Source organism: Hakea prostrata, chromosome 10, assembly GCF_041222555.1.
Source record: "Hakea prostrata isolate BN-2017 chromosome 10, UWA_Hpros_2, whole genome shotgun sequence".
In the NCBI taxonomy this organism is placed as follows: Eukaryota; Viridiplantae; Streptophyta; class Magnoliopsida; order Proteales; family Proteaceae; genus Hakea; species Hakea prostrata.
In genome coordinates this window covers 2,273,843-2,283,651 of record NC_142609.1, presented here as the reverse complement: position 1 = coordinate 2,283,651, position 9,809 = coordinate 2,273,843, and the positions used below count along the sequence as shown (strand labels likewise).

Here is a 9,809-nt window from a genome sequence, read left to right as displayed (position 1 = left end):
AAAGCAATTTAATTAATTTATTGTGAATGGTATTCTTTCACATCCTACTAGTTACAGATATGTGAATCTAAACAAAAGATGACCATTCAAGATTTAATTTTAACTTTAATTTATTTTATTAAAAGCAATTGCATTTGGAAAGATTTCTCTCATAATAATTATTTTTCCAATTTTATCAATTTTATTTATTGATGATACCAAAAATTCTAATTCAAACTAATTTTTCTTGAACATACAACTAAAGCTTTATTAATAAGAACATGTATACATGGATTCTTAATTTCCTTGGGGCCAAGAGCCAAGGGATGCCATATATTTGAATTATATTTAAAAGGTACTTTGAGGATGTGATCAAGATGCGTGTAAATTGGTAAAAAAAAAAAAACAATTTTATTTTTTATATGAATAGTAAAACCTTTAGAAGAAGAATTGGTTATATATTATAAATGTTTTCACAGGAATAAAAGAAAGGGTGAACTCAGTTTTTAAGGCTTCCACACGAGCCAACTCCGGAGGAACAATTTTTCTATGCAGCCTTACCCCAAGAATACAATCATAATATATATTATAAATAAAATGATGGCTCTGCTTGAGTTACCATTTTTGCAGTTAGGTTTCCATCCATCAATACAGAGAATTACTGTCAACGTGAATATAAGGTATCCCAGAAGGTGTGGGATGATTTTCACAATGCTATTCTTTTTCCTTTTCTGTTTCTGTTTCTGGTAAACTTCATGATACTATTCAGCATTTTAACCACTGCCCATCAGCTGTTCTCCGAAACACGCGTGGTTTATCCATGGGAAATGTTTCTCTCCAATTTGGTTGCCGAATCAAAAAGTCCAATAGCCTGAAAGAACAAATAGAGTATTAAATACAACAACAACAACAACAACAATAAGCCTTGTCTCCAACTAAATAGGGTAAATAAAAAGGGGTAGAAAATTCTTTAGGCTTTGGTTACAAAGTAGAATATTAAAAATCTATAGATTTCATCTGGAGTTAATTTAAATTATTGGTGTGGGAAATATTGATTTTCTAAAAAATTATTTGTGAGATTTTTCTTACTTTTTTTTCAAATCCCTAAAATGATCTTAGATTTCTGTTGTTTTTGGTTTCTTAGTTTGAGTTGGAAATCTTGTTTGTAAAAACAAGCTTTCTTTTCTTTAATCCCAAAATGGTAGATTGTTTGTCTACTTGGGAGGGGGGAAAGGGGAAACAAGTTTTCTTTAATCAAGGAAACTTGTCTATTAAAGAAAACTTGTCTGCTGATGTGCAGCCCAACTTTCCCACCTCATGCTATTTTAAAACCCCACATATTTGGTGTGACTTTGTGGAAAAGTTGGGAAAAGTAAAAAGTGGGATCCACCCCTATCACTTTTCCACAAAACCCTTTCCTTTCCTTTCCTTTCCTTTCCTTCTCCCTCACCCCACTACACATGGGACCCACATTTTTCTTTTCCCACCCCCACCTTTGCAAACAAATGCAGCCTAGAAGAAGAGTTTATAGCTGCAAGCCTGCACCTATCCTTCAAGCGTCACTACTCTGGCCCAATTAAGCTTATCCTTTGCATGAGGTGGTCTGGGCCTCAAGATGGCTAGACCAGTTTTGTGTCCCCAATCGGAGCCCATTTAACACTGACTCCATCAAGCCCATTAACATATTGATCCCTGATCAGGCCCACAAACTACAATAAGTGCCTGACTTCTTGCCCTAAATGAGTTAAATGGAGCTTGACTCATTGTACAAATTGACTATAGTGGTGTTTCTATTCTTCTTCCATGGGTGGCTAAGAAGAGATTTTCAAATTTGTCATTAGGCTATATTTTTCCATATCATCATCATACATAGCACGGCTTTTATTTTTCTGTTCGTCTTCCTCTCTGCTTCTCTCCCCTCACTCTCCCTCTCTCTCCCTCTCTCTTTTTCCGGAAGTACTACATCATCGACTGCTTACCTCCGGCACCTGGCGCGTCACGGACTACCGGAAAGCGGAATAAAGAAAGCAGCTGTACTGCCTTGCCGCGGGATAGTCCTTTTGCTGGACAGCCGCCCCGTTTGGCGGATTCACACCTTCAATCGGAGACAAAGCACACCTGCGGGGTTGAAGGTGTGAATCCGCCAGGTCTGAGCAGAGAAGCACACCTGCGGGGTTTAGACAAAACACACCAGAAAGATTTTCTCTGGTGTGCTTTGAATTGCAAAGAAAATCTTTCAATTGCAAAGTCGGAGCAGAGAAGCAGCAAAGCCTCATTCTGAAGCACCAGAAATCACGGGTACGTAAACGAACAAATTACTGAAATTAGGAGTGTGTTTGTGGATTTCTTGGGTTTCTTCTATCCTTCGTGAAACCCAAATATTTTGAGTCCCAATAAATCTCATCAATTGTTTAGTAGGAATAAATTATAGGGCTTTGTTCTGATTCTTCTTTTTCTCTTTAAACCCTAGAGAGAGGTAACAGTTGACAGAGACAGATTAGTGAGGGTTAGTAAACATGGATGAGTACCAGAACATGGACAGATTTGGAATGGAAAACGATTTCGAAGATGGGCAATATATTGGCGGTGAGTTTTATTACAGGAAACGCAAGGAGGGGCGACGACAGACCAAGGAAGACGTACTCTATGGTGTTTTTGCCGACAGCGATTCGGATGCTGAAAATAGTTCTTCGAGGAAGCGACGAAAGGATTTCTCCAAAAAATCTGATTTCACTAAGCCCGTGAGTTTTGTTTCCACTGGTGTTGTGATGCCTAATCGGGAGATTGATAAGAATGCCAAAGAAGAGAAGAATGAGGAGATGGAAATCGAGCTGGAGGCAGATGAGGAGGAAGGGACTTCTGGGTTGGGACTTGGAGCTAATAATGCTGGATCAGGATTGGGGTTTAAGTCAAGTTTGAAGAAAAATGATAGTCCAGAAGAAAATGGTGACGGTGGTGGTGATGATGATGAGTTTTTGCCCACTGCATTTGGGAGAAAGATCAAGGAGGGTGCGCAACAGCGGGAGCAAGAGAGGGTGAAGTCCAAAGTAGCTTCAAAATCCCAAAGGGGGAGGATGGAACCACAGTTTGCTGGTGTAGGGGGGTTTGAGAAACATACAAAGGGGATAGGGTTGAAATTGCTTGAGAAGATGGGATATAAAGGAGGAGGTCTGGGAAAAAATGCGCAAGGTATTGTTGCTCCTATCGAAGCTAAGTTGCGTCCTAAACTCATGGGCATGGGTTTTAATGATTACAAAGAGACGAGTTTGCCAGTGTTAGAAGAATCAGAGGAGAAGAAAGCACCGACTGGAGTTGCTCGCCCTGTGAAAGAGAAGCTTTGGTCCAAGAAAAACCGAGGTAAGAAGAAGGAATATATTACTGCAGAAGAGCTGTTGGCAAGGAAGCAAGAGCAGGGTCTGGAGGTTGTTCAGAAGGTGCTTGATATGAGGGGGCCGCAGGTTCGGGTTTTAACAAACTTGGAAAACTTGAATGCTGAAGAAAAGGCTAGGGAAAATGATACTCCAATGCCTGAGCTTCAACATAATATCAAATTGATTTTAGATTTAGCTGAGCTTGACGTACAGAAACTGGATAGGGACTTGAGGAATGAGAGAGAGACTGCAGTGAGTTTGCAGGCAGAGAAAGAGAAGTTCCAGAAGGAGGCAATTCGGCAGAAAAAGCAATTGGATAATATGGAGTACATTTCTGGTGTGTTGGTTCAGATAGGTGAGGAGAATTCCTCTGGGACTTTGACATTAGATTCACTTGCAACTGCATTCCATGAGTTACAGCAGAAATATACTGATGACTACAAACTCTGCAACTTGTCATCCATTGCCTGTTCATTTGCCTTGCCCTTACTAATTAGGGTCTTTCAGGGATGGGATCCACTTCAAAATCCACTGCATGGACTAGACGTGATATCTACTTGGAAAAATCTGTTGCAAGGGGATGATCCCTTTGATTATTCAGATGCTGCATCTTCCTATGTCCAATTGGTTATGGAGGTTGTCCTTCCTGCTGTGAGAATTTCTGGGACAAATACATGGAAAGCCAGAGATCCCGAACCAATGCTGCGGTTTGTGGAATCATGGGAGAAGTTATTGCCTCGTTCAGTTCTTCAGACAATTCTAGAGAACGTTGTTATGCCGAAACTATCGGAGGCTGTAGAGTCATGGGATCCACGTCGGGAGACTGTGTCCATTCATGTCTGGGTGCATCCGTGGCTTCCCTTGTTGGGACATAAGTTGGAGATTTTGTACCATACAATACGGTTCAAACTGGGAAATGTCCTTCATGCATGGCACCCGAGTGATGCTTCTGCTTACACAATGCTATCTCCTTGGAAAACTGTATTTGATCCTGCCAGTTGGGAACAGCTGATAGTCCGCTATATAGTTCCTAAGTTGTTGAACATAATGCAGGAGTTCCAGGTGAACCCTTCAAATCAAAAGCTTGATCAGTTCTATTGGGTAACATCTTGGGCATCTGCTATTCCAATTCATCACATGGTCTCAATGTTTGAAGTTGCTTTTTTCCCTAAGTGGCAACAGGTGCTGTATCACTGGTTGTGCTCTAACCCTAATTTTGAAGAAGTCACACAGTGGTATTTGGGCTGGAAAGGACTTCTTCCTGCAGAATTACTGGCGAATGAGCGTATTCGATATCAGCTTAATGTTGGGCTTGAAATGATGAACCAGGCTGTAGAAGGTATGGAAGTGGTACAACCTGGAGCAAGAGAGAATATTAGCTATCTTAGGGTCACAGAACAAAGACAGTTTGAGCAGCAGAAAGCAGCAGCAGCTTATGCTCAACAACAAGCTTCAGAGTTAAGCTTGAAAGAAGTCATTGAGACTTACGCGCAGCAGCATGAGTTACTATTTAGGCCTAAACCTGGTAGAATGCACAATGGTCTTCAGATCTATGGCTTTGGCAATGTAAGCATATATATGGACTCCTTAAACCAGAAGGTTTTTGCGCAAAGAGAGGATGGGTGGTCACTGGTGTCTTTAGAGCAGTTGCTTGATTTGCACCGAGGTGCTGGGCAGAAAAGGCGATGAATACTATGTGTATCCTATGGACAATTCATTCATGAAAAAGAAGGTTTGTTCAGCCTTGGATTTTTTTTTTTTTTTTTAAATAATAGAGAATCAGTCTCCATCTATAATTAATTGCTTACCTACTCATCCACACACCTCAGAAATTTTGGTTCTATTCTGTCATTCACATGTAAGACAACGATCTTATCCTTCTTGCTGTTGTTTTCTTTTATGGTAGAGAAGAGGATATTACATTATGAGAAAAGTCTAGATATCTGGATAATTCAACTGGAGCATAAACTACAGAGTATGGGAATTAAACGACAGTAATACGTCCATGCGATACGTGTCTGAACAAAATTTCACATTAATTTTCCATAGAAGAGAATCCCAGTGCCCAAGGCTTCTACTAACACAGGGTCTGAGAGAGGGCAAACTTATGCTTCCTCACCCCATGCTTTGCAGGAGCAGCTGTTTCCAACTTCTCCCCATCTTAATTGCAAAATATCTTTCTCATTAGTTCGACAATTAGGATGTGGACAAGTTGGAATAATTTTTGGACACTGACAAAAGTGCCAGCGTAGTGGCTAGACTGAACATACTTGAATTTTGAAGAATCGTGAACATAGTTATCCAAGTGCTAAGCAATTCAAGGCATTTGATGGCTAGCTAACAGCTTAGAGGAAAAAGTGCCTGCCTAGGGCTGTAGTATTTGTTAATGTATTATTGTCAGATTTGTTCATCTGAGTCTTAGATACCTAGAGAGACTTTCAAAGTCCTACACTCCTACTAATGAATTAATTTTTTCCTCTTGTTTCTTTTGGTTTAAGAAAAGGGTGAATGTATGATCTTTGCAGTTTGCTCATACTGGCTTTACAATTTGGAATTAGATATACATTTTTATATTATGTCAGCTACTAACCAAGGGAAGAAAAAAAAAACATGATTGCCTTACCTGAACACTGCCAATGCTTCAATTCTGGTGCCAAGCTGGGATAGTGGTAATGAGTTTCGTTAGGTTGGCACGTGGCAAATGGCATTAGATCAAAGCCTCTAGTAAATGGCTTGAAAATCGATTATGGAACATTTTGAACACTCTTGATTGGTAAGATTATCTGAACATAAAGCTTGCAAATCACAAGCATTTTATTTATTTTGGGGCTGGTTATTGTTGTGGGGGTGGCTGGGTTGTTCTTGTCAGGAACCGATCAATTGTTGCTTTTAGTCTTTATCTGTTACATTGAAGTCTGATTAATATATTAGTTGCTGTTTTCTATTGCAGATAAGTGGTGTCACCTAGGAAATAGGCTTCCTGATCATGGCCATTAACATATACTTTATTGCAACCGGCTATGTCAACTTACTACTGTGTTACTGAGTAGACTAAAATATAAGACAGTCTGAAATAAAGATTTCAAGAAAAAATAAGGATGAAGAGAAACCAGAGGGCAAGAAGGGAGTGGAGTTGTAGGGAAGAGGAGGAGATGGACTGGAAGGTGGAGGAGAAAGAAATAGGAAGAACTGAAGAAGAAAGAGATAAGAACAAGAGGATGAATTGGTGGTGGGAGAAAGAGGTTACAATAGGGGCTGTAGGCCAATGTTTCTGCTCTTAAATAAAATTTCGTGCCTGATACTCTCTTTTTTCGTGTGTGTGTGTGTGTGTGTGTTTCTGTTCATTTGGGACTTCTGTACCTACAATGATGTATGTGGAAGTGGAAAGAAGTATTTCTGCCACTAAAAAGGAACAGAGAACACGTATAGACTGCATATAATGTAGTTCTTTGGTTTCTACCGAATGATAAAATGTCATACTACATATATTTTCATTACTACAGCAGAGATTAGCCTTATCCTTGTACCTGTTTGAATCATGGACAGCTTAACCAGAGGCATAGAATCTGATGTCCCATGGTGTATGCATGGTTTATAATCTTTTTTGTTGATATTGTATTGGTAGATGAGACAAAATTAGGATTGATAGCAACTAGAACTATGGAAACCAACCTTGTAATCAAATGTCTAAAGATAAGTAAAATTAAAATTTAAGGCTGAAATTCATCCCCCACCCCCAAAAAAAATAAAAATAAAAATAAAAATTTAAGGCTGAAATATGGTATGTAAATTCAGCTACTCTTAGATGGAAGTGGAACATTAAAGTGAATATTTGTGAGAGGGAGACCTCATAAAGTTATCAGTATAGAGCTGTTTGGGATCAATTGTAAATGAGGAGGGTAAAATAGAAGAAAGCATTACCTAGAGGATTAAAATAGGGTGGATGGAGTGGAGATGTGCATCTGGGGTTCTGTGTTATCAGTGTATCCCTATGAAAGCTTAAATGATAAGTATAATAGCACTGTCATAGTGTCATTAGACTAGCTATCATGTATAGGGTGGTATGATGCACTGTGAAGGAGTGTCATATTGTTAGACTTGAGGTTGTTGAGATGAGATGGATATGTGGGAAATCTAGGAAGGATAAAGTAGGAATTACCATGTTTAGCTGGGTGGGAGTGGCTCTGATTCTTTACCAATTCAGAAAGAGTTAAGGTGGTGTGGCCATGTACAATGAGACCTTTGGACAGTGCAGTTCAAAGGAGTGATCTACTTCATATTGTGTGAAGAGCCTGAGGCAGCCTTAAGGTAACCATAGGAGAAGACGAGAAGTGATTATAAAAGAGATGTTTAGCTGAGACCTGGTTCATAGCATGACTGCGAGTTCACTCGAAAGTATATGTGTGGTCGACCCCATTGTCGGACATGAGCTAATGTTGGGCAGTTAAGAAACGGTATGTGGCTAAAAAGGGTTGATGCCCCTAGAGCTTGTGTCGAAGTTGTAACCAGGCTCCTTTTCTTCTTTTCCCTCTTGGGATCAGGATCTATGTAGCTGAACCCATTATGTTGGGATCAAGGTTCGAAAGTTCCTCTTAATTTTCCATCTTGGTCTAGTTGAGATTCTCGAAATCTTGAGTTCTAGAAGAGATCTCGTGTTGTGTTTGGTTTTGGATTGATGTGCCATGGGTCAAATCTGCATGGTTGATATTTTTGAACCCGTACCATGAGCGCTAGGAAATATTCTTGCTAGTAGCTGTCTTCTTTAATTGTGAATTGATACTTCAGGAAAAACGTACGAGACTTGAACTGCAAGATTACTGTTATTATTTAACCATTAGATATGTGATTTTCGTTTCCATTAAGCCCTTCTCCACTGTTCTTTTAGCTTTCTCTTTGTTCTTGTTCTTCAGGGCTTAATTATTTCTTCTTTATACTAGGATATTTCTCCTAATCTATAATATCTTGCCATTTTAATGCTGTTTGTGCTGCTTGTCTGAAGCCTGGGAAGGGTTGTATAGCTTGTAGCCAGCAAAAAGTCTTCATCCATACCATTTTAAATGAGTCTTGAAATTCTTTCTGTTGACTTTTAGGTGAATGCCAGAGCTCAGGATTTGTTTTCCACCATGGCTGGCTTATAATTGTAGTCTTAAGTAACAAGTACATGAAAACCTGTATGTGTCTGACAGGGCAATACTAAAAGTTTGCAGCTGAACCATCTTATTATTTCCTTTCTTATGGGCAATCACTTGGGTATGACGATAAACATTCTCTATTCAAGCCACTACACCCCCCCCCCCCCCCCCCCCCCACACACCCCCCACCTCCCTCCTTTGATCTGCACATTCCTTTTTTTTTTTCTTGATTTTTTTAGATTAAGATATCCAACTTGTCTGGTAGTATGGGGATGCATGAATGTGTCTAAAAAGTGCATGTGGCCAGATGCAAAGTAGGTCTGCCCTAGTAATTTAAGTTGTGAAATTCCTAGTGGAATCATATTGAGTTTATTTTTATGAGAGCAGATAATGACTTGACTTGACTTTTGTGGGTCTGGATCTGCACTGAGATGTCAGTTTGACTCTTTTCATGTCATGAGGCTTATAGGCTTTTCTTAGGATTAAGAATCACACCATACTGAGTGTCCTCCTTAATAGTTGAATGTATGACTTAGTTCTTTTAATTCAGAATTGCTGTAACATTATTTTCCTTAAACGTGTTCTCATTGACTTAAAGACATTGAAGTAAATATTCCAGCATCTTTCGGTTGGTTAACCCCGTGAAGAGAGCCGTTTTCACCACCTGATCGTCCAAATTCTCTATCTCCATGGTAACTTTATTGAATCTCTTCAAGAACTCCTAAATCGATTCACTTCTTCCCTGTTTGACTGTAAAGAGTGTTTCCTCCGTTTTCTTGATTTGGATTCCACTCTGAAAACGTCAGACGAACTTGCGGGCAAGCTCGTCGAAATCACTGATTCTTCCCGAAGGAAGGTTGGGGAACCACTTTTGTGCTGCCCTGGTTAGGGAAGAGACGAATACTCTGCAAAGAATCTCGTTAGAGTTTCCAACTACTGCCATTGTCTGCTGATAATAACTAATATGGGCTGTGGGGTCTCCCGAACTATCAAAAGCTGTAAAAGTTGGGAGTCTAAAATTGTGTGGAAACTCGAACAAAGCAATAGCATCAGTAAAAGGAGTTTTTTGGATGACCGAATAGAAAGAGTACTATTACAAACGATAGAAGACAATTCCTGAAATGGGCCAAGTATCAAATTTCCAAGCCCATTCCCCCAAAAAGAAAGTCATCAATTTTCATTTACAGAGTAAGCTGACAGATGGTATTATAGAATGGATCTTGTTTCATTGCCTTTTTCTTTAGATGATCAATGACTCCCTTTCTTTTGAAGCTTCTCAAGTTAAAATTCCCATAGAGCTCTGAATACACGAAGAAAACCACAAGAA

At 39.5% G+C, this 9,809-nt stretch overlaps 1 pseudogene across 3 annotated transcripts; it reads left to right on the top strand.

Moving 5' to 3' along the window:
* The first annotated feature begins 1,788 nt into the window (after positions 1 to 1,788).
* LOC149001430 (septin and tuftelin-interacting protein 1 homolog 1 pseudogene) lies at positions 1,789 to 8,638 on the top strand (annotated as a pseudogene). 3 transcript variants are annotated; one of them, XR_016170132.1, is made up of 3 exons: positions 1,789 to 2,277; positions 2,450 to 5,082; positions 8,441 to 8,638. The product of XR_016170132.1 is annotated as a septin and tuftelin-interacting protein 1 homolog 1 pseudogene, transcript variant X3 (transcript). The 3 variants fall into 3 exon arrangements; XR_016170131.1 differs by lacking the exon at positions 8,441 to 8,638 and adding an exon at positions 6,301 to 8,419; XR_016170130.1 differs by lacking the exon at positions 8,441 to 8,638 and having other exon boundaries at positions 2,450 to 5,122.
* The last annotated feature ends 1,171 nt before the right edge of the window (positions 8,639 to 9,809 follow it).